Here is a 27,882-nt window from a genome sequence, read left to right on the forward strand (position 1 = left end):
TGCGTTGTCTTACCCTATCTTCACAATATCCCCATGGGGTAGCTACCAATATCATCTTTTTGGTACTTAAGGAAATTAGGGCCCAGAGAGGGTAAGAAACATGCTCTGGGTCTCATGGAGAAAGTGTCACAGCTGAGATTTAAACCCAGGTCATCAACTCCTGACTTCTGAGCCATGCTTTTAACTGCTTCCCAATGGCTCCTGTCCATCCACTGAACCTAGGAATGTCCAGTTTCTGGGCATCTACTCTGGTCCTGTGCTGGCAACTGGGGGTACAGCCACAAATTGGACTGTCCAGAGCCCATGGAGGGGCTCCAAGAGCTCAACACAGGACCCAGGTGTCCAGATGCACTTGAGAAAACCCATAGCCTGTTGGTCTGCTACCACACATGGAGTCCTGTTCCCGCATAGGTTCAGAGAGTTTGGCCCACTCATCCATCCATCCATCCATCCGTCCGTCTGTCCATCCACTTACTTATTCATAGCTCACTCATTCACTTAAACATTCACTCAACCCCTGTGGCCCACTCTGTACCAGGCTCTGGGCTAAGATTTGGCGATAAACCTCACCAGGAGAGACCATTGCCTCACCACTGACGGCATAAAGGAGGGTCAGACAGTAAACAGAAGCAGATGAGATGGTTCAGGGTGGGAGGGGTGCTGGGAAGACAATAAAATCAGGCGGAGAACTGAAGAGAGACTGGGAATGAGAGAGGCACTTTAGGTGGGGCAGTTAGAGGAGGTCCCTAAGGAGATGACTTTACAATGTGGCCAGAATGAGGAGAAAGGGCCAGCCCAGGGGAGCGCAAAGCCTGCAGAGCTGGAAGAATTGGAGTGTGCTAGGAGGTGACAGAAGGCCTCTTTGGACTGGGAGTAAGAGGCCTCTGTGATGCTGGGGTGTGGTCAGCTCCAGACACTCTGTATCTACAACTGGTGCTCACTCCAGCAACCAGTGCCTGGCTCCTTCTGCAGGGGCCTCTCTTGGAAACACTCCAGCTCATAGACAGCGGTGACTGTGGTCCAGGCCCCTCCTTCTCCAGGGTGGGGCTGGCAGGTGTCACCAGTCTCTGCTGTCATGGGTCAAGAAGTGGGGCCTTCCTGAAAGGGCATCAGCCATGGCTGACCTTAGCTTGGCCTCTACATTCTTCAGACTGTGGGTTTCTTCCCCCAGCCCCAGGGGTTGGGGCTTTACAAAGCCTTCTGTGCTGTAGCAGAGAGGCTAAGCGACTGGACTGAGGTCGCTTAGCAGGTACCCGGGCAGATGAGTCCAGAATTCCTCCTTTGTCTCCAGTTTCTACTCATGATTTTCCATCCTAGGTGGTCTGTCTCTAGGCAGAATATATCTTTCCTTCTATTCCTGAATGTTTACCCAGCCTGGGCTTAAATAAAGCAATATATGGGGAAAAGGCAAGGTTTCCTTGCACCTGTACTTTTCTTTTTTTTTTTTTTTTGGAGATGGACTGTTTCTCTTGTTGCCCAGGCTGGAGCACAATGGCGCGATCTCAACTCACTGCAACCTCCGCCTCCCAGGTTCAAGTGATTCTCCTGCCTCAGCCTTCCAAATAGTTGGGATTACAGGTATGTACCACCACACCTGGCTAGTTTTGAATTTTTAGTAGATACGGGGTTTCTCTATGTTGGTCAGGCTGGTCTTGAGCTCCTGACCTCAGGTGATCCTCCTGCCTTGGCCTCCCAAAGTGCTGGGATTACAGGGGTGAGCCACCGCACTCAGCCCTGTTCTTTTCTTATGTCAATATTTCATGTTCCCTGTAATCATCCATTTGTCCATTTATTTGTTTCCAGCAGTCATTTATTCATTCAGCTAAAGAATCACAAAACATCCATTCTGTGAATTACCAGGAAGAACAAGTAGAGGCCTTATCTTTCATGATCTCACAGGCTAGCGAAGGGCTCAGGGCACAGCAAGGATTGTGGGCGGTGGGGCAGCGGCAGGGGGTCACAGAGACTGGGGGCGGTGGGTTGGACAGCAGTGGGAACACTTACAATCGTTACCGTGCAATATGACTGGATTGTATCAAAAACGAAAGCAAATTACTGTTGGAGTACAAATGACAAAGTAACCAACTGCTCAGCGAGTCAGGGAAGGCTTCACGGAGGCAGGGGCATTTGAGCTGGGCCTTGGAGAATCAATAGAAGTTTGCTAAGCAAATCATGCAGGATATTGATATTCTGGGTAGAGGGACCTGCATGGGCAAAAGCACAGCCATATGCTGTGCCTATTTAGGAAGGAAACAGGATGGAACCCAGCTAACGAAGATGACAGCTATCATGTATTGTTTGGGGTGATTAGTGTGTCCAAGTGTTTTGCATCTATTTAATCTTCGTAACAAGCGTCATTTGCCCCATTTTTACAGATGGAGAATTTGAAGCCCAGAACAGGGAAGTCACTTGTCAAAGGTCACACAGCTAGTAAGGGCGTCGCAGAGTTCTCTTCCAGGATCCCTTCCTTGCCCTCCCTGCCGGGACTGAAGTCTGCTCTGTCATCTGCCTCTCCATCCATCCGTGGCCTGCAGGTCTTGTCTCAGCTGACCCCAAGTAAAAGAGGGTCACGGGAAGAACAGACATCACCTCATTTCCAAGGATGGTGCTGTGCATGGAGATGAAGTCTCGCCAGCAAGCAAAGGGGCCTCTGCAGAGGCAGAGGAGCCGGGGGTGCTGACAGGCACATTCTCTGAAGCCAGGCGACAGTCTAATTACAGGCCGGCTCTGTAATGAGAAGCGTGGGCTGGCTGGGACTACCCGGCATGTCTCAGGGCTCGTGACTCTGAAGGAAAGAGGGGCAGTCAGCATCCAGGCGTGCAGGAGGGCCCTGGGGAGAGACCACCAGCTCATCTGTCTGCAGACCACACACGTGCTGGCTCTGGAGAGGGTGAAGGGGAGATGAACGAGAGCCAGGCTGAATATCAGTCCTATGGCAGGTGCTAAGCTGGGACTCTTACTTCCATCTCTCATGTATTCCCCCAACAACCTAGAGAAACAGGTGTCATTTGCTGTTTCATCGAGGAGAAGACGGAGGCTTCCAGGAGTGAAGCCAATTTCTCAAAGCTCACATACCCAGGAATGGAGGTGTGGGCTTCCAACTACGGTGTGGGTGAAACTGAAAGGCTGTTTTCTTTCCAGGGGGAAATAAAGGAAGAGGCAGTTCCATTCCGGGGCTGAGAGAGACCATGAGGAACAGGAAGAAACAAACAGGCTTGGCCGTGACCCAGCTGGGGCCCTCCCCACCAAACTATGTGGGCGAGACAGGAACAGGAGGCATAATTTTGGATGTCAAAGCACAGGGTGACATCAGAAACCTGAGTGGCTTGGGAACACCAGGGCTGCAAATTTGGGCTCTTAGCTTTGCCTTTCTTTTTTTGCTCACCTTTGTGTTTCTTTGGGGTACAAGTCCCTGGGGAAGTGAATGGCTCCTGTGCCAGGCTAGGCCACAGATCACCTCCCTCTGACAGTCCTCCAAAAACGTCCCCACACACCTTCCTCCCCAGAACATCCGGGTGGTTCTTTGGGAAGAGAGCCATGCTTTTTCCCTTGGACTTCGCCTCCTTGTTTGGAAGGGATTGCTGTAGGCAGTGGCTTGGATGCAGCTGTGTGGGCCAAGGAGCTATGACTAAGGTCCTTGAGCAACTGCTGGGGCCCTCGTGGCACAGAAAAAGCTGCCACCATAACAGGGTAAGTATTCTCAGCCCCTCTCAGCGCCACCTGCCTCTGATTCAACTCAAGGCCTGCCCGGGGACTGCAGGCACAGCTGCCCCTCCTGCGCTCAGGCCACAGCCTCCACCCTAAGCTCTGGCTGCAATCCAGCTCTTCCTACCCAGTGGGACCCCTCATGCCATGTTTTGACCATGCTTTAAAACTCAGGAGGGGGTTTCCTGTTTGCAAAACGCCCACTCACAACAGGACAGCCCTGTGTCTAATACAACTCAGCAAAGTCAGGGACACAACAGAACAGGTGTTACATCCTGTGACACAGGAGCCTCACTTTATGTAAATTGGGGGAGCTCTCCACCCTCACACTTGTTCACAGCAGTGCCACAGAGGCGTTTAAGACCTCAGGCCCTGCCCCGATGCTTCTTCCCTCCCAAGCCCACCTCCGGTGCCTGCCAGCGGAGCCACCTTGGTGCCACCTTCTTTGCCCTCACTAAACCTCAGGTTCCTCATTTGTGAAATGGGCGTGGTGTCCTGTCTATTTCACAGGATGCTGGTAAGGATCCAACGGGGTGATCCAGGTGTGCCCTGCAGTGCTGCACCAGCCATTTAGCAGCCCTCACCATGTGCCACCTGCGCACGGCCTGGCGTGGCAAAGCCCCTGAAGGCACTGAAGCCGTTGACCTTTTCCTCTTTTTCAGGAACATGGTCCATGCAAGTCATTTTCTTTCACCATCCACAAATAAGAAAAGACGTTGTTACATTAGCTTCAAGATAGCTCTCTCCCCAGTGGAAACTTGCTGATGACGGTCGTTACAGAAACACAAGCCCACCGGGCGGGGCTCTCGGCCAGCATCTGGAAGGCAGGTAAGGAAGTGACTCACTAATGCTTCTGAGTGTCACCTAGCAGGTCTCCGCCGCCTCAGGGGTGGCTGGCAAGAGCAGCGCAGTCCTCCACCTCCACAGAGGGGGCTCCGTGCATTGTACCAGCAGGTTGGCTGCAGGATGGGCACCCCTGGGAAAACAGGGTAGAGTTGAGGGCTGGGACGAGGTTGGCATTAGAGGAGACTGGAATGGACCCCAGGTGTTTTGTTCTCAGAGGCTCCGACCCCATCTGGTCAGCCCCATGGCTGCTCTTGCCTCGCTGTGGAGGCAGAAGCAGCTGGCATTGCCATGGTAACCAGGCAGCACCAACTTCCAAATCACCTCTGAATTTTCTATGACAACGAATATGTTTGCAAAGTGAGAGCCGTGAGCAGTACGTTCTGCCAGGGAGCTGTGGGGAGCTGATAAGGGAGGGTGGTCAAATTTCCTACTTCCTTGGTTAACCAAGAATGTAGAAAAAAGGCACGGACTAACCCAAATTCAGGCCTGAAAGAAACATTAGCTATACTTCCCCGTGTTGAGATAGAGTGTACGGGGACTACTGTTCGCTTTACACGTAAATGCACTGAGCAAATGTGAGCCAGCAGGCTCTGGTGCAGATGGTGGGACGAGGAGCTAAGGAGAGGGTAAGAAAGACAGGACCTGGTTATCAGTGAGATGAGAGTCCCCGAAACCCAGATTGGAGAAGACTTCATGGGAGGGAGGTCTTTGTAGATTTTGAAAATTCAGTCTGGATACAGTGTCTCATGCCTGTTATCCCAGCACTTTGGGAGACTGAGGCAGAAGGATCACTTGAGGTCAAGAGTTAAAGACCATCCTGGCCAAATAAACTGGGCGTGGTGCTGTGCGCCTGTAATCCCAGCTACTCGGGAGGTGAAGGTTGCAGTGAACCGAGATTGCACCACTGCACTCCAGCCTGGACAACAAGGGGGAAACTCTGTCTCAAAAAAATAACTAATAAAATAAAAAAAAGGAAGAAAGAAAATTCAGATTCCCAGAAGACGCAGTGAACATTCCCTATGTGCCTGGCAACAGGAAGATAATGCCAAATCTATCACACCCATCTCATGACGGCCCCGGTCTTCCCTCACCGTTGTAGTTAGCCACATAGTTATTTCAGCATCTCTAGTATCCACGTCAATAAAAGTAGGAAGAAACAGGCACAATGAACTTTAATCATACATTTATTTCATGTCATACATTCAAAATATCATTTCAACATGGAATCACTATAAAAATGATAACATTTTTTATTTATGTTATAAAAAATTGCTGTGATTTTTTTCTTTCTCTGAGACAGAGTCTTACTCTGTCACCCAGGCTGGAGTGCCGTGGCACAATCTCAGTTTACCGTATCCTCTACTTCCAGGGCTCAGGTGATCCTCCCACCTTAGCTTCCTGAGTAGCTAAGACCATAGGTGCCTGCCACCACACCCAGCTTATTTTTTATTTTTTGCAGAGACGGGGTTTCACCATGTTGCCCAGACTGGTCTCAAATTCCTGGGCTCAAGTGATCCACCAGCCTCAGCCTCCCAAAGTGCTGGGATTATAGGTGTGAGCCACCGCGCCCGCCCTACTGTGATGTTTTGTGTTCCTTTTCCATCCTAAGTCTCAGAAATCTGCCGTGTCTCTGATCTTCACCGCACCTCTCAATGTGGACTCGCACATTTCAAGTGTTCCATGGCCACACGTGGCCAGCAGCTACCATACTAGATGCCGTGGTTCTGGGTGCTGGAGGTGGAGGTGTGGCTACGTGATATACTTTGCCTTGGGTTGGCAAGCTTGTCCACATCAGAGCTGAGAATCCAACCCAGGACTGTGTCCATGGGAAGGAGTCTGAGCAGCAGGTGTGGTCCTGGAAAGGGGTTGGTCTGCTGCAACAACTCTGCTCAACCTCTGTGGACCTTTTGGGCCAGGCCATTCTTTGCTGTGGGCAGCTGTCCTGTGCTTTGTAGAATGTTTACAGCATCCTCAGTCCCTGCCCACCAGAGGCCATTAGCAATCCCTGAGTTGTAACAACCGAAAATCTCCCCAGATGTTGCCACTCTGCACTGCAGATTCTGGACTCACCAGCCCCCATCATTGCATGAGCCGATTTCTAAAGGCATATCCCTTTCGAATACACATACTCCCTCTCATCTCTGTTTCTCTGGAGATCCCTAATTAATAAAACAGATTTTCATTAGCTACTTCTTGAAAAAGTAGGAGAAAGACCGGTTTTGTTTCCTGTACGTGTCAGGAAGAAATGCAGTGTTTAAAGGAGGAAAGTCACAAGCAGAAACTATTTGGTGAGAAATCATCTTGTGATTGGATATCGGAGATGCTGGAATGCTCTCCAGGGTGGGAAACGGCTTTAAGTAAGACCAGGTTGAGGCACGGAGCGGGTCAGGCCAGGCCCCAGCTGGGCTGGGTGAGGTGAGGGGGCTGTGGGCGGTGAAGGTCTGCCTGTTAGTGCAGTGGTAGGTAGGACCAGCTGGGCTTGGCTGCAGATGTGTGGGATGGCGGGAGATGGAAGCAGAGTCAGTCAGCTCAGCAGCTAGGCTAGGCCCTGGGGAATATGAGCAGGAGCAAGTGACAGGAAAGACGAGAAGGTTCTGGCGAACAATGATCAATTCTTCATGGGACCCTGCTTGGTTGTACTTACTTGCTGGGCACCTGAGGGAGAACAGGCCGGGTGCGCTGAGGAAGGTGGCACCTGAAATAAAGCAGGTTGGTGGTGGGGGCGGAGGGTCCTAAAGGAAGCTCTGAGGTACATGAGCTCCCCGAGGAGAAGAGTAGAGAACTGCGATGGACGCCAGGAGCACCGGCCCTGCGAAGCGAAGGACTGGAAGCCAATGAGGGAAAAAAAGGGGCTTGACGGGCAGTGCCATGAAGGCGCCGCCAGGGAGCAGAGGCTCTTTCTTGAGACTCTTCCACTGCTCAGGAGCCTGTGGGGTGCCGTAAACTGAGCCTGAGCTCCCTCGCACCCCACCATGTGACCTTGGCTGATCACCTCCCTAAGCTGAAGCTTTTTATCTGTAACCTGTAGGTAATAATTCCCACCCACAGTTACTGCAAAGATCGGATGAGATTACAATGGCTAACCATGAGGAGGCACTTAATAGGTGCTTAATGAAGCTCTTAGCCTGTTGGTAGCTGTCTGGTTGTAGCAAGTGTCCCATCCTGACCTGTGCAAGGAAGAGCATGCTGGCCTCTCCTGCTCTGAGAACACTATTGTCAGGTACTCCCTAGGGGCCTAGTGTATGCCCTAACTCTAAAAGCCCACTCGGGAGGGACTGGTATTATTATCCCTACTTGACAGATGAGGAAACCGAGACTCAGAGACTTACCCAAATGTCCACAGCTGGTAAGTACTACAGCTGAGTTTCCGATCCAGGCTGCTGGACTAGACAGTCTGCATGGTTCTGCTCAGCCGCCTTATGCACTTCTACCACCAGACTCTGAGCTCCTTGAGGACAGGGATGGCCTCATTCAGAATCTCAACACTGTGCCAGACACAGCAGTTAAGACAAAAGTTCTGCAGAGAATTCTGGCAGTGCATTGAGACAGAGCAGGACCAGGCTCCTCCTCTGGCCTTCAATGCCTCTTCTTCTCACGGAAGACGCTCTGGGGGTCAAACATTTATTATGCACAGAAAAGCAGTGATCAGAATGGTTTGATAGAGGAGAGGCAGAGAGCACTGCGGTGGATAGATCACAGGCTCTGGAGACAGATGCTGGGGTCTGAAAGTTGAACCCATCACTTCCTAATTAGGAGAGTTGGAGCAAATTACCTTACCTCTGTGTGCCCAGGTAGCTCCGATATAGAGCTAAAATGAAATAATGAAAATTCCAACCAGCCAGGACTGTTGTACAGGTTAAATGGGATAATGTAAGTAAAACCTGGTCCACAGTGAGTACTGAATAAGTGTGACTCATTTGGAGATCAAGCAGGGAAGACCAAGACGAAAGATAACACTTGCCACTTATCAGACATCTGAGATGTTTCCAGCAATTTCTCTGCATTCTTTCCAACAACCGTCACCACCTGCTGGGAGGCAGGGGCTATTATACCATGTGACTGGCAGATGGGGAAGTTAAGGATCAGAGATGGCATGAAGTGTCCGAGGTCACACAACTGGATAACAACGCAGAACTGAATAACAAAACCACGAATGCATTTTGGTTTTTGCCTCTGAATGCCACGCTCTCTCTTGCCCTCAACAGTTCCTGGAAGGCTGAGGCGGAACACAGACCTGTTGGCCAGGCTACCTGGTTGAAAACTCATGATTGGAGAGGGAGGAGGCAGGCTGGAGAGCAGAAACTCTCAAGGGTTGGACCTGGGAGGAGAGTTTTAGATGTGCTCTGTGTATCCCATTCTTATTCTCATTTCACAGATGAAGAATGTGAGGTTAGGCCACTTGGAGGTTCCTGCCCAAGATCACACAGCCAGTAGGTACCAAGTGAAGATTCAAGCCAGATCTGAGTCTGAACTGCCTGAATGTGAGGTCTTGCCTCTGTCCAGGGCACCCTGGAGTAGAAGGAGTGGAAGGGGGATGGGGAGTGGGCTGGGGAGGTTACTTTCTTCATCCCACAAGTATCCAAGGAAGTGCCTAGAGTATTCAGAGGACCAGGATGCTGCTAAGTGGATTTGTGAATCCCACGTGGATTGTGATAAGCATTAACTCCCTCCCAGGCCAGGACGGGGGCTCTGGATAGAGCCAGGATGCACTAAGCCCATGAGCCTGTGGTGAGCCCCTGCACGCTGATTACAGCTGCAGTCTTCCTTTTCAGTTCTAACCACACTGTCTGTATTCTGCCTGGCATGCCAGTTCCTAGAAGGAGCTCCATCTCTGTCTGTATCCTTGGCAATTCATATGCTGACATGTAGTATTTGAACTCACATCACATACTCTGCTCCACACACCCACCTTATTGCTCACTATCCTCATACCCTTTGTTTTTCCTCAAAGAACATGTCCCTGCTTGACACCAGGTATTTATTTACTCATTAGTTGATTGCCTATGTCTATCCCCTATGCAAGATTGGGAGCTGCAGGCTGAGAGACAGCCTGTCTGTTTTAGGTGTGGCTGTGAACCCCTAGGAGAATTCCTGGCACATGGAAGGGGCTCCATAAATACCTGTGGAGTAAATGAATGAATATTGGGTGCTCAATATGATTTTCCAGAATCAGTGGTTGAGCAGACACTGTGTGCTAGGCAGTTGCACGTGTTACTGCATTTAATTCCCATGCTCACTTTGAAGCAAAGAATTATCTATCTTTTACAGATCGGATGAAAGAAGAGAGGTGACTTCTCCATGGTCACATGTCTAGTTGGTGACAGAGTGGGATTCAAGCCTAGTTCTGTCTTACTTCACAGTTTATTCCTGTTCGACTTCACCCTGCAGCCTCGAAGATAAAGGTGAGATCAGGAGAGCCAAATGCTAGCTTCCCCAGAGGAACTGTGGTCTCATTTTCTGGTTAGGGATAGTTCATGGGATTTACGAGCCAGTCACCAGAGGATAAGAACCAACCAGGTTAATGTAAAGAAAATGCTCAGCTGCAGCTGTTTAATGAGAAACTCAAAGCTGCGGATAAGGTAACTGACCTCATCGGCAAGCCTGGGAACCACCTGCTGCTTTCAGCTCTTGATTTTACAGGGACTCAGAGAGGTGAGGTAACTAGCCCAAGGCCACACAGCTAGCTCCTAGAAGAGCTATGTGGAGATCTGATCTAGCTCTGCGTGCCTCCAAAGCCTGTTTTCCCCCAAGAAGTTTCATGGATACATTGACGGGTCCTGGGGCCAAATCGCAAAGCCATCCCATCAGCAGCTGGTCTCATCCCACTCCCACAGGAATTTGCTGTCGGATCCTTGGTAGCAAATTTCTTTCTTCTTTTCTTTCGACTTTTATCTTAGATGTAGGTTGTACATGTGCAGGTTTATTATCTGGGAACATTGTGTGAAGCTGAGGCTGGGGGTACGAATGATCCTAACACCCAGGCACTAAGCAGAGTGTACCCAACAGCTAGCTTTTCAGCTCTTGCTCCTCTCCCTTCCTCCCCACTCTGCTAGTCCCCAGTGCATCCTGTTTCCATCTTTATGTCCATGAGTAGCCAATGTTTAGCCCCACTTACAAGTGAGAACATGTAGTGTTTGATTTTCTGCTCCTATGTTAATTTGCTTACGATAATGGCCTCTAGCTTCATTTATGTTGCTGCAGAGAACGTAATTTTGTTCTTTTCTATGGCTGCACTGTATTCCATGGTGTATGTGTAGTGTATTTTCTTTATCCAGTCCACTGTTGATGGCCCCTTGATGGATTTCCTGTCTTTGCTATTGTGAATAGTGCTGGGATGAACAGGGGCATGCATGTGTCTTTTTGGCAGAACTATTCGTTTGCTTTTGTATATTTACCTGCTAATAGGGTTGTAGGTCAAATGGTAGTTCTGTCTCAAGTTCTTTGAGAAATCCCCAAACTGTTTTCTACAGTGGCTGAAACAATTGATGTTCCTACTGCAGTGTATAAGTGTTCCATTTTGTCCACAGCCTCATCAGTATCTGTGGTTTTTTTTTGACATTTTAATAATAGCCATTCGGACTGGTGTGATGATAACTCATTGTGGTTTTGATTTGCATTTCTCTGATGATTAATGACGTGCAGCATTTTTCATAGTTTTTTTTCTTTTTCTTTTTTTTTTTTTTTTGGCCACTTGTATGTCTTCTTTTTGGAAGTGTCTGTTCATGTCTTTTGCCCACTTTTTGATATTTGCTTTTTGCTTGTTGAATGGTTTAAGCCAGGCGTCCCCAAACTTTTTACACAGGGGGCCAGTTCACTGTCCCTCAGACAGCTGGAGGGCTGCCACATACCGTGCTCCTCTCACTGACCACCAATGAAAGAGGTGCCCCTTCCTGAAGTGCGGCGGGGGGCAGGATAAATGGCCTCAGGGGACCGCATGCGGCCTGTGGGCCGTAGTTTGGGGATGCCTGGTTTAAGCCCTTTGTCAAATGTATAGTTTGCAGATGTTTCCCCCGTTCTATTGGTTGTCTCTTCACTCTTTGATAGTTCATTTTGCTGTGCCCAAGCTCTTTAGTTTAATTAGGTTCCATTTGTCAATTTTTGTTTTTGTTGTAATTTATTGCATAATTATTACTACAATTAATAAATTGCATAAATTAATACTAGTATTAATTTATTATCATAAATTATTTCCCAAGGCTGATGTCCAGAATGGTGTTACCCAGGTTTTTTTCTAGGATTTTTTTTTTTTTTTTTTTTTTGGAGACAGGGTCTCACTCTGTAGCCCAAACTGGAGTGCAGTGGTGCAATTATCGGCTCACTGCAACAGCTACCTCCCAGGCTCAGATGATCCTTTCACCTTAGCCTCCCAGGTAGCTGGGACCACCACAGAGACATATCACCATACTTGGCTGATTTTTCTTTCTCTCTCTCTCTTTTTTTTTTTTTTTTTTTTTTTTTTGTAGAGACAGGGTCTCCCCATGTTGCCCAGGTTGGTCTCAAACTCCTGAGCTCAAGTGATCCTCCTGCCTTGGCCTCCCAAAGTGCTATGATTACAGATGTGAGCTGCTATGTTCAGTGTTTCTAGGGTTTCTTATAGTTTGAGGTCTTACATTCCTACATTTAAATCTCTAATCCACTTGGAGTTAATTTTTGTATATGGTGAATGATAGGGGTCCAGTTTAATTCTTCCACATATGGCTAGCCAGCTATCCCAGCATCACTTACTAAATAAGAAATTCTTTCCCCATTGCTTAATTTTGTCAACTTTGTCAAAGATCAGATGGCTGTGGGTGTAAGGCTTTGTTTCTGGTTTATGTGCCTGTTTTTGTACCAGTACCATGCTGTTTTAGTTTCTGTAAGCCTTAGATTATAGTTTGAAGTCACATAATGTGATGCCCTTAGCTTTGTTCCTTTTGCTTAGGATTGTTTTGGTTATTTGGGCTTTCTGGATTCATATGAATTTTAGAATAGATTTTTTTCTAATTCTGTGAATAATGATGTTGGTAGTGTGTTAGCAATAACATTGAATCTGTAGATTTCTTTGGGCAGAATGGCCATTTCAATGATATGGATTCTTCCAATCTATGAGCATGGGATATTTTTCCATTTGTCTGTGTCATCTATAATTTCTTTCAGCAGTGTTTTGTAGTTCTCCTTGCAGAGATCCTTTACCTCCTTAGTTAGCTGTATTCTCAGGTAGTGTGTGTGTGTGTGTGTGTGTGTGTGTGTGTGTGTGTGTAATAAATGCTATTGCATTCTTGATTTGGCTCTGAGCCTGATCATTATTGGGGTATAGAAATGCTACTGATTTTGTACATTGATTTTGCATTCTGAATCTTTACCGAAGTAATTTATCAGTTCCAGGAGCCTTCTGGTAGAGTCATTAGGGTTTTCTAGGTATAGAATCATATAGTCTGCAAGGAGAAATAGCCTGACTTTCCCTTTTCATATTTGGATTCCTATTATTTCTTTCTCCTGCCTGATTGCTCCTTGGCATCCAATTTCAACTTCAGTGTGGATCTTCTCAGCATTCTTTGAATATTAATAAATGTCTCTAGAAACCAAAACACACTGGGGGATCTGATCAAATAGACCTCTGAAGAAAATTTCAACATTTGGACACAAAGATTGGGTGCAGTTGATAACCATGACCCTGTCTTCCCAGCATCACTGCCTTTTCCTGGGACTTACTCTGCCTCCACTCCAAGCACTACCTCTGGCTGAAGAGGCCTTGTCTCACATGACCCTGCTCCCAATACAAAGTGAGCCAATCATGGCACTTTCTACCTCAAAGACAGTTTTGATTGGTCCAATTCAGACCAATCAGAGACTTTCTGTGATACCGAAATATAATAAATATATGCGTTTGCTCTTCCTCCTCAGTTCCTGGCACAGAGCTCCTAAAACCCTTGTAATTTTCCACGTGATAGGGTGACAGGAGCATCTTTTGTTACTAAATATTACAACAAAATAGTATAACAAAAGAGGTCCAAGACTTGTGGCATCAGAAGTGGGGGCAGTCTTGTAGGACTGAGTCCTTAACTTGTGGCATCTGATACTAACTCCAGGTAGATACTGTCAGAATTGAGTTAAATTGTAGGACATCCAGTTGGCATGAGAATATTGGAGAACTTAGTCCCTGGTTCCTGACACTGGAGTTTCTAAGACCTTTGGAATCTCTAAAGCAGTAAGAGTGTCTTTTTGTATGCTAATGAGCTGGGATCCCTAACCAGCTTCAGGATGGGACTGGTTCTGACATCAGAAAGACTAAGGCAGGACAGGAGGGTTGGGACTTTCAGCCCCACCTTCCAACCTCAGGGAAAGGGAGAGAGGCTGGAGATACAATTAGTCACCAATGGCCAGTAATTTAACTAAGTGTGCTTATGAAATGAAACCTCCCTAAAATCCCTGGATGGTGGGGCTCAGAGAGCTTCCAGGTCAGTGAACATGTGGGGACATTGGGTGGAGGGTGTGCACCTGGAGAGCACATGAAGCTCTGTGCCCCTTCCCTCCTACCTTTCCCTACATATGTCTTCTTTCCAGCTGTTCCTGAGTTGTACCTTTATAGTAACCCAGTAAAATAAGCAAAGTGCCTTCCTGAGTTCTGTGTGCTATTGTAGCAAATCGTCAAACCTGGAGATGGAACCCCTGATGTACAGCCAGTTGGTCAGAAATATAGGAGGTCCAGGACTTGTGGCCTCAGAAGTGGGGGCAGTCTTGTAGGACTAAGTCCTTAACTTGTGGCATCTGATAGTAACTCCAGGTAGATACTGTCAGAATTGAGTTAAATTGTAGGACATCTAGTTGGCATGGGAATATTGGAGAACTGGTTGTTGGTCTGGATAAACCCTACACATCTGGTATAAGAAGTATTCTGTAAGTAGAAACAGGTTGTACCTTCCCTAGGAAGTTTTGAGTGGGAACTGAGGGAAGGGGAATGTTTCTCTCTGGTAATAGAATGTGCAAGAGATAACTAATTCTCAGAGAGAAACTTGAGAGTTGAGACAGTCTGCCACAGCCTGACAGATGCCTCAATCATCTGAAAGAGGCATCACCTTCCTAACTTACTTGACTTTGGAAACCACGCATCTTTGGGCCACTCAGTCCCTGTGGCATCTACATAGCTCATTATACATGTCCCCAGAGCACAGAGGCAGTGCGGAGCCATGACAGAGGTAGAAGCTTTAGAATCAGGCTGCTTGGGCAACAGTTCCAGCCCTGTTACCTACTGCGTGAGATGTTAGATAAATCACTTAGCTTCTCTGTGCCTCAGTCTCTTTATCTGAAAACAAGAGGATTATAATGGCTTCTTTCTATAAAGTTGTGAGCATTAAAAGAGATAAGATGCTAGAAGGTGCCCAGTAATAGTAGGTGCTATTATTAATTGCAAACACAGTAAACTTTCTTCATCTTTGTGGACACGCTCTTTGATGCCACAGTCTACTTTTCTAGGGGACTTCTCCATGGAAAAGTGGACCACGTAGAGGTCAGCCTTGCTTTGGCCCCACAATGCCCTCCAAAGGCTCTACCCCTAACCCCTTCCTAGCCCAACCTCACTCAGCTGGGCCTGGCATGCCAAAACCCAGAATTCCTGGCTGAACCCAGAGCCCTCCTGTTATCATCTGAAATCCACCTGCAGAGAGGCCCCTCCCACCCAGGCTGCTCCCCTCTCTCCAAGATGCCTGGCACACTCATACACCAGCACACACAGTCTCCCGTGCACACACACATGCATGCAGGCAAACCCCACCCCTCACAGGCACACTCCCATTTATAGACACAAATTAATATGTTCAATGATTATATGCGTCCCCTTGAATTCAAAGCTCATACTTTCACTCATATGCACCATACACTCCTTCATTGAGCACATGGGTACAGGAGTGTCCAGAAATGGAAATGTCACAGCCACGGAGGTACACACGCATACACAACACACATGCACACACACACACACCTGCACATGATTCTAATATGGGACAGAAGCTGACTTTCCTTGGGAAGGACTGGTAGCCCATATTGTGCAAGGACAGGAGGGCAGGAGGAAGTTAGCCAATGGGCAGTGGGCCGGGTAGGGGAAGATGCCCTGGCGAGAACTAAAATATGCTTCAGTGGTAGACAGAGGTGGCTCGGTTTCTTAGTTACTCCGAGAGTATTTTTTGCTGAGTGATCCCTCTGGCCAGCTCCATGCTCAGGGGCTTTAGTCAAAAGACCTTCTCGGGGAAGACTTCCCCAGCCTTCCAACCTGAACTTGCAAACCCCACGTTACCCACACAGAAGCACACGAATACCTCCTCGCCCTCAGCTTGCCTTTCCCTCCCAGCATTTATCAGCACTAAAACACTGACGTTGCTACCTTAATAAAAAGTTGTTTCCATCATTTATTCCTTCCCTCTAGAATATACTGCTTCCTAAAAGCAGGGTTTTTTTTTTTTCTCTGATACATTTCCTGCTTAATTTCCAAAACTATAATGCCTGGTTCATAGCAGGCAATCAAGAAACGTGGTTTTAGAAATGATTTGTTTCATACTCTGCACAGCACACAGCACCCTGAAGTAGGTGCTATTCAGAGTCTGGCCCTATAGAGAGCAGAGGCTCAGGGAGAGTAAATGACATACCCACAGGCACAGAGCTCCCAAGTCACAACCAGGTTCTGACTCAGGCAGGTTAGCTCCAAAACCTGGGCTATCAGTGAATGGTCTACCTCACCAGTGTATGAGCACCAGGAAGTTCACTACCCTCATCTGAACTCAGCTGCTTAGCTGCAAAATTCAGTTCAACATTTATTCTTTCATGTCTCATCCAGCTGAGGGATGGTGTGATTTCACAGCGAACGCTTCACAAGAGTAAAGGACTTGATGCCTGCCAAAGCATTTCCAAATAGCTTACCTAATTCGATTCCCACAACCCAGACATTCCCAAAGGTTCCTTTCGGTAAGGAAACTTCCAGGGCTCAGGAGGGTGAATACCTGGCCCAAGGTCCCATCTCTAGGGGGTGGGGCCACCCTTGAGCAACTGAGTATCCCCCGGGTCCTGGGTTGCCAGAAAGGCATAGACTTCTTCCAGCCCCCTCTGTCCAGGGACAAGTTTGGTTTGCTCCCCCAGATAATTACCAATGCTTGCTACCTTTTCTTCTCCCTCCTTTCATTCAACTTAATACTATTGGTGAATATCAGGAATATCAGTATCACCTACTAGATGCCAGGCACATCACTGGCCACTGGGGCTGCAGCTCATCTCTGTCTCCATAAGCTTGCATTCCAGGAGAGGCGGAAACGCAGCCTGATGTGATGGGTGGGCTGATGGCAGTTCAGGGAACCTTAGGGCTGCATGGGTGTGTTCCCTAAGGCTCCAGGAAGGCTTCCTTCCCCAAGGAGTAGGTGATGCTTGAACTGAGACTAGTAGATTGGTAGGAATAAATTAAGTCACAGTTGGGGAGGGTGTCCCTGTGTGGAGGCCCAGAGGTCAGCAAGCCAAGCCATTGGGAGAACTCACCCCACCCACCTCTCCGCTCTGGGACTCTACCCTGCACAGCCCGTGCCTCTGGAAGCCACCGACTCTTGTTGGAAGGGAGCTCTTCCAGCACCATTAAACGGCTGGCTGCTGCTGGGGCTTCTCTCAGCCCTTCCAGCTTCCCTGCCGCCTGGCCTACCTACTCCATCTCCAGGGAAGCAGGATTCATTCTAGGCCCGATTTATTTGCCTCATCCTGGAGTCATCCCAGATGCTGTGGCTGGTCTCATTTACTGACCTGCCTGAGGGCCGAGAAAGGAAATTCATTAGGCCTGCAGAGCCCATAGCCAGGCCCATCTGTCTGGGCATCTGCCTCCCTTCCCCTCCCCTTCCATTCTCCTCTCCTCTTCCTTTCTCTCCCCTCCCCTCCTATTCTCTCCCCCCACAAAGGAAGGAGGCTCTGTGCCTGAGTCTCTGCTCAGGACTACCAAGGCAGTGACACCACAGAGCCTGGTCCCCAGGGAAAGATCCTAACCAAGGAGGAAGAAAGGCATGGAGGTCTGGAGAAACTGCCCTGCAGCCTCCAGAACTGCACCCTGAGGTCCCCCAACCTCTTACCAGACCCAGAACACACACACACTCTCTATCTGGGGATTTGGAAACCTCTCTCCCAGGTATACCAGACTTGCCTGTTTTTATGCAAAAGGTGTCTTCTTGGCAAGTTGTATGGAAATAAGAGCTCCTGAAATAGATTGCTACCTTTAAAGCAGAAGGCAAGGCAGCCTCGGAGGCATTTCCATTCCTGGCACAGGGCCAGCAAGGTGATGCAACAGAACAGAGGACTCAATGCTTTTTATTTTCATATGTCTTAAAGATACAAAAATATATATAAACATATAATTAGCATATCTAATCCTTGATTACACAAGATGAAATTGCTTTGAATAAAGGTAAAATGGGTATTTACATTTTTAAAAGCAGATCAATTTAAAGAAAAGTGCTAAGTATAGTTACAGAAGATATACAGTGTTTGGCAAAGACACTAGAGTTTAGGACACATCATTCTAAAAGAGTAAGTCAGTGAATGCGTTGCTAAAGTTAAACTCCTTGTGAGATGAAGCAAACCTTGATTTCAGCAGCGCATCTCATGGAAGGAAGCTGCAACCCCAGGTACCTTGCCAAGCCGGCACCTGCTTCCCTCAGCCTGCAGAATAGAAGCCATCCAAAACAGATCACATGTGTGCAGTGACCCCGGAGGTTTAAGCAAACATGGCCTCAGGCCTTGGTAAATGTTTAGCCTTAGTGACTGGCTGGCAGGGGGTGAGTCCTGAGGCCCTCTGTCCCTGACAGCTGGCCCTGTGGGGGCAGGCTGGGGAGTGAGGATGGGGAGGGAAGGCCTGGGTCAAGCTCCTCACCCTGTGCTCATCTTTTCTGACCTAAGGAGAGCTAACACTCTTGGAGTGTTTTTGCAGCTTCTGTGTGGTTAATAGCCTGGAGCCTCTCTCTCTCTCTCTCTCTCTCTCTCTCTCTCTCTCTCTCACACACACACACACAGAGCAATTACTACACCCAGCTACCTCTATATACATGTACACAAAGCCACACAGTTTACACATCACAGGTATACATTATTCACACATAGATACATATATAGACACACATGTACAGTACCTCCAAAATATATGTACACAAAAACACACCATTGTACCTTCATATATGCACACACACACACACACACACCCAGACTCACTTCATACACACATGGATACAACCACCACAGCTCACAGTCACCTGCACACACACACACACACACACACACACACACACACACACACCTGGACACTCAGCTCTAATATAATCAGACAGAGCTGTGCATGCAGACATATTTGCCTGTATAGTCAAACACATAAGCAAATAAACAGAGAACGAGACACCACACAGACAAAGGCAAACCTATCCCAAAGACACAGAGCACACAGGCACGTGTATCTATAGACCCACCGTGGCACTTACGGGTAAGTGCACATAGGCAAACCCACATCCACAAGCACGCACAGGCAGAGAACATACTCCCAGTGTAGTAAAGAACAGCCCAGCTTTAGCTTGGGAACATCACATCAGACACAATAGCATCGGCTGCACCACGCGTTTCCTCGGCTGCCAGCTTCCCAGCCATAGAGGACGCCCAGGGCACTGGCCTAAGCCAGGCAACTGGGCACAGCAAAGAAGACACCCCCACCCTCTTTGTCAGCACCCCTCTTCTCCACCTCACAAGAAACTCAGAAGCTGAGGAGTCAGGGAGACCAAGATCACATCCAGGCCATTCTCGCCCACCAAGTCATTGTCATGAGGTTCGTATCCGTCACCCCGTCTGCTGTGACAGCACAGTGCCGACTGGCCCACAAAGACCATTCGGTGTAGTGAAGTCAAGCAGACCCAAGTTCAAGCGCTGCCTGTGCCCTCCACAGCTGTGGACTGTGAGCAGGTCACTTCACCTCTCCCAATCTCAGTAGCCTCATCTGTAAAGTGGGTGTAATGACAACACCCAGCTCAAAGAAGAGTGTGAAGATTAAATTATTCATGCATGTACTGACCACTTAGCACAGCTCCTGCCATGCAGTAGGCACACTTTATAAACCAAGCATTTGTGAGACCACTTGGCACTACTGACATTTTGAGCTGCATAATTTTGCATTGTTGGTGGCGGGGGGTGGGGTGTTCTGTGCATTGCAGGACATTAGCAGCTTCCGTGGCCCCTACCTGCTCTAAGCACCCCCTTCCAAGTTGTGACAACCAAAAGTGTCTCCATACATTGCCAAGTGAGTGACCCCTGGGTGGTTAGCAGCGGGGGGAGCTGCCCCTGCCAAGAGCCATGCATGTTAATTTCTATTTTTGTTGTTGGGCTCATCACTGGTAGTATACAGGCTATGAGACGCTCAGAACAAAAAGGGAACGTGAGGCTGGAATGAAGATGCACTGTGGCTCCTGTAATCATTTCCCTCCTCTCTCCTTCCTCTCTCCTTTCTCCGCCTTTGCTGCTGAAGCCACCTTGCAGGGACAGTCCCGGCCTTGTGAACAGCTGGAGGGAAGGCAGCTGAGGTACCTGCGCGTGTTACGGTGCGAGGAGGGCTGAAATGGCTTCTCAAGGATGGGTAATCTGGTCACGAGCAATTCTGCACCTGGAAACTTGGCCTTCTGGGAAGTTAGGATGCTCCCCACTTTTGGGCAACCTTGGGTGGGGCTACCAGGGGAGAGAGCTGGGGAAGTCAGGAGCAAAAAAACAGTCAGGACAGCAAAAGGGCAGAATAAGTGACTTGTTGAAAGAACCTAGCCTCATCTATTAAAATAGAAAATTCATGTATCTTTTGACCAAGGGATCCCTTACATGGGAACCTGTCCCACAGAACAAGCAATAGTTTATAAGATTTGTAAGAACAAGGTGTTATTGCAACACTCTTCATAGTGGCAAAAATCTAAAAGCCACCTTTGCATGTCTGTCAGCTGGGGAATAGTTGAATAAACTGTGGGTTGCCCACATAATGGAATATTTTGCACCTATTAAAAAAAGTTTGCTACATATCCAGTTATCTGAATTAATGTCTAGCACAATATCGTTAAATGAGAAAAACAAGATACAGAATACTGTAGGATCCCACTCTTTGGGTAAAATCAACTAAGAAGCCCTATTTTTTGTATGTGTCTGAGTATTAAAACAGCTAATATTAGCTGTGAGAAGAAAGGTGGAATGAGATGAATACAAAGAGGTGACTTCATATGTAATTATCATATGTTTTATGCATTGTTACGAGTGTACGCTAATTCATTAATTTCTGCAGATAAATTTAATAAGTAGGTTTTTTTTTTCTTCTTTGAGACAGAGTCTTGCTGTTACCCAGACTGGAGTGCAGTGGTGCAATCTCCGCTCACTGCAACCTTCGCCTCCCAGGTTCAAGAGATTCTAGTGCCTCAGCTTCCTGAGTACCTGGGATTACAGGCACATGCCACCACACCCGGCTACTTTTTAGATTTTTCAAAGAGATGGAGTTTCACCCATGTTGGCCAGGCTGGTCTCAAACTCCGGACCTCGGGTGATCCACCCGTCCCAGCTTCCCAAAGTGCTGGAATTACTGCCATGAGTCACCACACCTGGCCAAGGAGTGTTTTTAAAAGAAAAGAGCAGAGCTCATTCCTGAATCAATCTGAGGTTTTAAAGTATGGTGGGTGACTCCTTCATTCATAAATCTGTTCAGCAATTCTATCTTGAGAATCTGTTAGGTGGTCGGCACAGCTCTTGGCATAGTTGATACAACAGGTAACAAGATGCAACCTTACCCCAAAGTACTCACCTTCTGGTGGAAACGCAGAGAACAGAGCAACACATCCATGTATAAGGCATTGAGATTTGTAAGGTTTGTAAGAAAAACAGAGCAGGGTGAGGCACAGCCATAAGTGGTGGCCTGTCTTTTGAATAGAGTGGTCAGAGAAGATCCTGGGCAGAAACCTGAATGGATTAAAGGACAGAAGAGCCTGGGCAAGGAAGATCCAGGGAAGGGTGACCCTCCAGAAGGTCTCTGAGGGCAAATGCGCAGAGGTGGAACATGCCGGAAATGCTCAGAGCAACCAGGTCGGTGCAGGAGTTAGCGTAATTTTGGCACAGGAAGTATTTTGAATGTCATTCTGGAGGGGATTGTCTTAAAAAAGCAGCTTTCATCATTCCTGGACTTGTTCAAGACTGCAGTCAGCCCAGGCTGTATCCTGGAAGGTCTGAGCAAATGTTCAGCAGAGATCTTGGTGGGCTCCAGGCAGGAACCGAAGGTGTTGAGCAAGATCCTGATCATTCATGCAAGTGAAAGCTACCATGGTGTACCCCAGAGGTTTAAGCAAACATGGTTTAAACCTCTGCAGAAATTAGCAAAGTAGCATACACTCATAACCACCCATAAAACACATGATAATTACATGGATCTGTGCACTCATACACGCACGTTTCTTCCCAGTGGGATGTGGTAGAACAGCCCCTGCTGGTGGGGGAATCCTTGTGGAGCACGCCGTTTGGAAACGGTTGGTGTTTCCTAGTTAAGCTCAACATGCACGCACCCTGGGATCTACAACTGCACTCCTAGGTGTGTCCCCTCCAGGAACTGCAGCATGCCAGTGCCAGGAAGCACACACAAGCCTGCACACAGCAAGACCATTCATGACAGCAAAAGCGGGAACAGCCCAAATGTCTGCAGAGAGTAGAATGTGTGAGAAAACTGGGCTACCTTCCTCAGTGCGGTACAATGAGGCAGCGACCATGAATAAACGGCTGCTGCAGGCCTGGGTGTGGGTGAATCCCAGAGCCTTGTGTGAACACAGAAAGCGAGTCACAGAGCACAGAGAGTATGATTCCATTTGCACAAAGTCCCAAACCAGGCAAAATAGTAGACTTTGTTTAGAAATCCATAAATAGGTCGGCCAGGCGCGGTGGCTCACGCCTGTAATCCCAGCACTTTGGGATCATGAGATCAGGAGATCAAGACCATCCTGGTCATGGTGAAGGCCCATCTCTACTAAAATACAAAAAATTAGCCAGGCGTGGTGGCGCACACCTATAGTTCCAGCTACTAAAGAGGTTGAAGCAGGGGAATCTCTTGAACCCGGGAGACAGAGGTTGCAGTGGGCCAAGATCATGCCACTGCACACCAGCCTAATGACAGAGCAAGACTTGGTCTAAAACAAAAAACAAAAAACCAAAAAAACACAGTAAGTAGGTCATAAAACTATCAGAGAAACAAAGGAGTAATTAACACAAAAATTTTTTTAAAAGGTGTTATAGACAGTGATTTTTAAGTGAAAATAGTTGATATTTGATTGTATGACTCACTTAAAAAGAAGCCAAAATGTATGAGTGCTTTTGATGTATTTTGTTGTTAAGTAGATGATGAAGGTGAAATTGTCAGTGGATGACACTAATCCTTCTCTCGCCTCCATTTTCCATGGGTCTATAGATTTAAAGCAAAAAGTCAATACTGTTGATGCCTTGAAATAAGCTATACAATTAGACCCATTTCATAGATTAGCAGAGTGGGGCTCAAAGAGGTGACGGCACTTATGCAAGATAACCCGGGATTCAAATCCAGGTTGGTAGGACTCCAAAGCCAGAAAGAACTTGACATATTTGAGAACTGAAAAAGAGGGCAGGGTGGTGGGAACACAGTGGATGAGGGCTAGCAGAAGGATTTGTAGGTCATGGAGGGAAGCTTGCACTTTATTAATGGTGCCCTAGGGAGCCACCAAAGCGTTTTTAAGCAGAGGAGGGCCAGGGCCAGATCTGCATTGTATCAAAACTTCTCTAGCTGCTGTGTCATGAATAGACTGGAAAGGGGCAAGGGTGAAGGAGGAGACCAGCAGAGCGGGCATGGCCAGGACACTGCAGAGAAAAACCAGGTGAGAGCTTCCTGGCTGCCGGGCCCGAGTGTCAGGGCTCATGGTGAGAAATGAGCAAGGTGATAGTGATTTGGAAAAATTGCAAAAGAAGAGAATTCTGGCTGGAAGAGCCAAGATCTTCCCACCATTACATAGATGGAGGAACAGAGCCCTGGAGACATTGCAGGGTTTGCTCAAGGACCCACAGTAGAGGTGGAACTCTACCAGAAGTAAACGCCACACCTGACCCCTAGCCCTATTCTCTCTCCAGACCGATCCCTTGGGGAAGAGCTGCAGATATGAGTGAACACAGCAAGACCTGCATGATGTGTGTTTTCAGTTGCCGGGGAACAGAGAGACCCACTGGAGTCCCACAGGCTGGATGGTTTTGTTTTTTCACCCAGGGTAAAATCTGAACTAGCTGCTACTATTTATGTATCAGGAGGTTTCCTGAAAAAAATCAAAATTTCTGAATTTTTTTGAAAAATCAGAACCCATGGCCACCCAGCCCTGTATTCCTACCTGGTGGCAGCAGTGGGAGCAGACCTACTGCTGTGCCCTTGCGGATCTGTGCTCTCCAGTTTGCCGTGGCCCCTGCCCCTCTGTCTTGTCTCCTGGATGCAATAGCCTGATGTCACCTGCACTTGGCCATCATGCTTGAGCTGTTGTGTTTTGAATATGTGACCCACTTCCTTCATTCGTGTGACCTGCCTTGTCCACAGAGACATACTCTTGTGATTCTGATTCTAGAGTGTCTCCTTAAAAAAGTGTTTTAGGACATAAAGATATACACATGCTCTAATCCATTGCTACCCAATTAGCTATTGTTGTGGAACCCTGAGTCATTTTTCTCAAAATTCTCCTGGCAAATATGTTCCCTCTGAAATCTTCCTCCCCACATCCACTTGGAAATAGAATCTCCTGCCCACGGCTGTAGTGGTCCCTTTCTCTGCATCCCCCACTGTTCCTCTTCTTTTGGATCTTGCCAAGGGTTGTGGTCTGCAGTTTTCTATATCTTTTCCTTCCCTTGCCCTAACCCCTTCACCTGCCCACTGTGGAAACCTGGCCCTCCCTCCCCACTGTGGAAACGTGGCCCTGTGCTCTGCTTCCCTGCAGCTCTCCATGGCTGGTCCTTTTTTTGCCTCTGGTAGGTAAGAGGAACCAAAGACAAACTATTTACAAAGAACGGGGGACAGGGACGGGTCAGGTTTCTTAAGTTTCTTGGAGCAGGAATGTCAGTCACCAACTCTATACCCTTAATGATTCGCTCTGGACAGTGGCATAGTAAATCTGTGCCTGCCTCCTTTCCACTTTCAGAGATGAATAAGTAAGAATGTCTTAACTAGGATGTTTGAGTCCTGCCCTCTTTGACTTTCTACTCTACGGCCTCTGTTGAGACCTACGCCACTTGCAAACTTGTCATGGCCTCCCATCCAGCTTCCTGCTTCCAACTCACCCACTCGTGTTCCTCTTCTGCCCTGCCTCAAGCTTCATCAGATCGCCCCTCTGTGTGAATTCGATCAAGAGCTCCCTATCACCTTCAGAGTGAAGACCACGCCCTTGGCCAACCAGGCAGGGCTCACCTAACTTCCCAAGCTCATTGCTCATTTCTCACCGTGAGCCCTGGCACTCAGGCCTGGAAACCAGGAAGCTCTCACCTGGTTTTTCTCCTTGCCCACATTTTTTTCCCCTCTATCAGAAAAACTTATCTCATTAGGATGGAGTTGGGTAGGATGGTCACTCGCTCTGATCCTTCAGAAATCAGTTTAAACACCACTTCCTCCCCACCCTTTGTCTGACTGCCTGTCTCTACCAAAGCGTTTAGATTGTATTGTTTCTCCTCCGCTCACGCCTCTGCTGTGGCCTGCCTGGTTGCACAATTTACAGATCTGTTTCCTCCAGACTCTGAGGCCTCAGACAGAGACCCTCTGGCTCATCTCTGTGTCCTCAGGACATGGCCCAGGATCTGGCATGAGGACAGCCTAATACAAGCTTGAGGAACTGAATGATGCAGTACTGAATTTCAACAAAGACACACACAGGTTGTTCATAAAAGGCTGTCCTTGGATTTTTCGAAAATATGTTTCTTGCTTCGTAGAAGCAAGGACCATTCTTCAAGAAGATGACCATGGGCCTCTCTCCGCCCTTGCCAGCCACAAGGCCCTCTCTGTTCCTTTCACAGGAATAGGTCTTTCTGTCACTGGGCACAGGACCTTTGACCACAAAATGTTGTGAGTTACCACTGACTATTTTCTGGGTCTTAATCTTGTGACTCCAAATGGATGGTAAGCTCCTTAAGGGAAAGTCTGCAATATTCATCAACCATCCACCCATCCCTTCATCTACCCAACCATCCATCCATCTCACCATCATCCATCCATCCACCCATCCATCCATCTATCCATCTATCCATCTTTCATCCATCTGTCCACCCACCCATCCGCCCATCCATTCAATTATTCATCCATCCCTCTTCCATCCATTCATCTATCTTCCATCCATCTGTCCACCCATCCATTCAACCATTTATCCATCCAACCACCCATCTACTCCTCCAACTACTCGTCTATTCATCCCTCTGACCATCCGATCATCCATTGATTTGTTCAATTATTTTATCAAGCATCTACGCTGCACCACACACTCTAATGGGTGTTGGAGAGAAAATGGAGAGTAAAATCAAATGGGACCTCGGACCTCAGTGCAGCTAACTATCCGTCCAGTGGAGGAGACACGTAAACTGACTATTACAAATAAGCATAACCGTGACAAGTGCTGGGAGGGAGAAATCAGTAGTACTGTGAAAGCCTGTGTGGTCCTGGTGTGAGACGTGGGACAAGCCCAGCATGGCAACAACAGCAAGACCATGGGAGAGTGTGGTACAGATGAGCAGGTGCACACAGCGTGCAGGCCATGTCCGCCAGTCCATTCTTTGTGCATTAGCAACAATAAAACGGGGCCTGTGTTTCAGCAGATTATGCTATTGGTTGGCTGGGCACAGTGGCTCACACCTGTAATGCCAGCACTTTAGGAGACGGAGGTGAGCAGATCACCTGACGTCAGGAGTTCGAGACCAGCCTGACCAACATGGCAAAACCCCGTCTCTACTAAAAATACAAAAATTAGCTGGGCATGGTGGCATGCACCTGTAATCCCAGCTACCCAGGAGGCTGAGGCAGGAGAATCGCTGGAACCCGGGAGGCAGAGGCTGCAGTGAGACAAGATCACCCCAATGCACTCCAGCCTGGGCGACAGAGCAAGACTCCACCTCAAAAAATTATAAAAATATAAATAAATGCCACTGGCCTTGCATCTCAAGTGTCTCTTTGTTCACTCATTTATACAAATATGCCTAATAATATCTATGCATTTTTCCTGGGATATCGTTTTCTTAAATAATACAAAGTGTCTATTTATATACCATATATGTAAATACAATACACAGATGCACACACATGCACAGGACTTCTTGACAGTCGGTCCCACATAAGGTAGTCCACTGCAGTGCAGTCATTACCATCATCAGACCACAGAATTATACAACCAGTGCACCTTATATTTTTATATTTCATTATGTATTTAATAATCGCATAACTCTTCGGTGAATGCCGATTAATTAAAAGAATTACATGCATTATCTCTGCTCCTCATAACATCCTCCCTAGATACGTTTTGTTTCCCCATTTCAAAGATGCGGAAACTGGGCCGGGCACAGTGGCTCACGCCTGTAATCCCAGCACTCCGGGAGAATAAGGTGGGCGGATCACATGCGGTCAGGAGTTTGAGATCAGCCTGGCCAACACAGTAAAACTCTGTCTCCACTAAAAATACCAAAATTAGCCAGGCCTGGTGGCACGCACCTGTAATCCCAACTACTTGGGAGGCTGAGGCAGGAGAATCGCTTGAACCCAGGAGGTGGAGGTTGTAGTGAGCCAGGATCACGCCACTGCGCTTCAGCCTGGGTAACAGAGCAAGACTTTGTCTCAAAAAAAAAAAAAAAAGATATGGAGACTGAGGCTCTGAGCGGTGAAGTCACTTGCCCAGTTCACCCAGCCAGAAGTTGGGAAAGGCAGCGCTGGAGCTAGGTCTGTGTGACCCCCTCTCCATCCATGCTGTCCCCTCTCTAGCATGTTAGGATCCAAAGGGACCCGAGAGAGGGCCCAGACAGCTGGCCGAGTTAGGAGCTACCTGTGGCTGCTGAAGAAGAGTTCGCCTTTATTTAAAGAAAGAGCCATTCAAGGAATGAGGACCATGACCTGGCTGCGCTGAGCAGCTGGGCACTGGGGACTCTGTGAGGCTGCCCAGCCATCAACAGGCCCTGCACAATAGATCCACTGACCCAGCGATCAGAGGTGACCCTAGGGGTCAGTGGCTCTTGGCTAAGGAGGAGGAGCACAGACCTGCGACCCCCTTTTTCTCATGGACCACCCAGGGAGGCTGAGAGGGGACTGTGAGTTCAGATGGACAACCT

At 48.0% G+C, this 27,882-nt stretch overlaps 1 long non-coding RNA gene across 4 annotated transcripts; it reads left to right on the plus strand.

Moving 5' to 3' along the window:
* Positions 1-4,075: 4,075 nt before the first annotated feature.
* On the plus strand, positions 4,076-26,712 carry LOC141582421 (uncharacterized). 4 transcript variants are annotated; one of them, XR_012515256.1, is made up of 4 exons: positions 4,076-4,222; positions 4,368-9,953; positions 20,048-20,155; positions 23,683-26,712. It is a non-coding gene; the product is annotated as an uncharacterized LOC141582421 (long non-coding RNA). The 4 variants fall into 4 exon arrangements; XR_012515257.1 differs by having other exon boundaries at positions 20,048-20,102; XR_012515258.1 differs by lacking the exon at positions 23,683-26,712 and having other exon boundaries at positions 4,368-4,533; positions 8,927-9,953; positions 20,048-23,676.
* Positions 26,713-27,882: the final 1,170 nt, after the last annotated feature.

This window comes from Saimiri boliviensis, chromosome 20 (genome assembly GCF_048565385.1).
Source record: "Saimiri boliviensis isolate mSaiBol1 chromosome 20, mSaiBol1.pri, whole genome shotgun sequence".
Taxonomy (NCBI): domain Eukaryota; kingdom Metazoa; phylum Chordata; class Mammalia; order Primates; family Cebidae; genus Saimiri; species Saimiri boliviensis.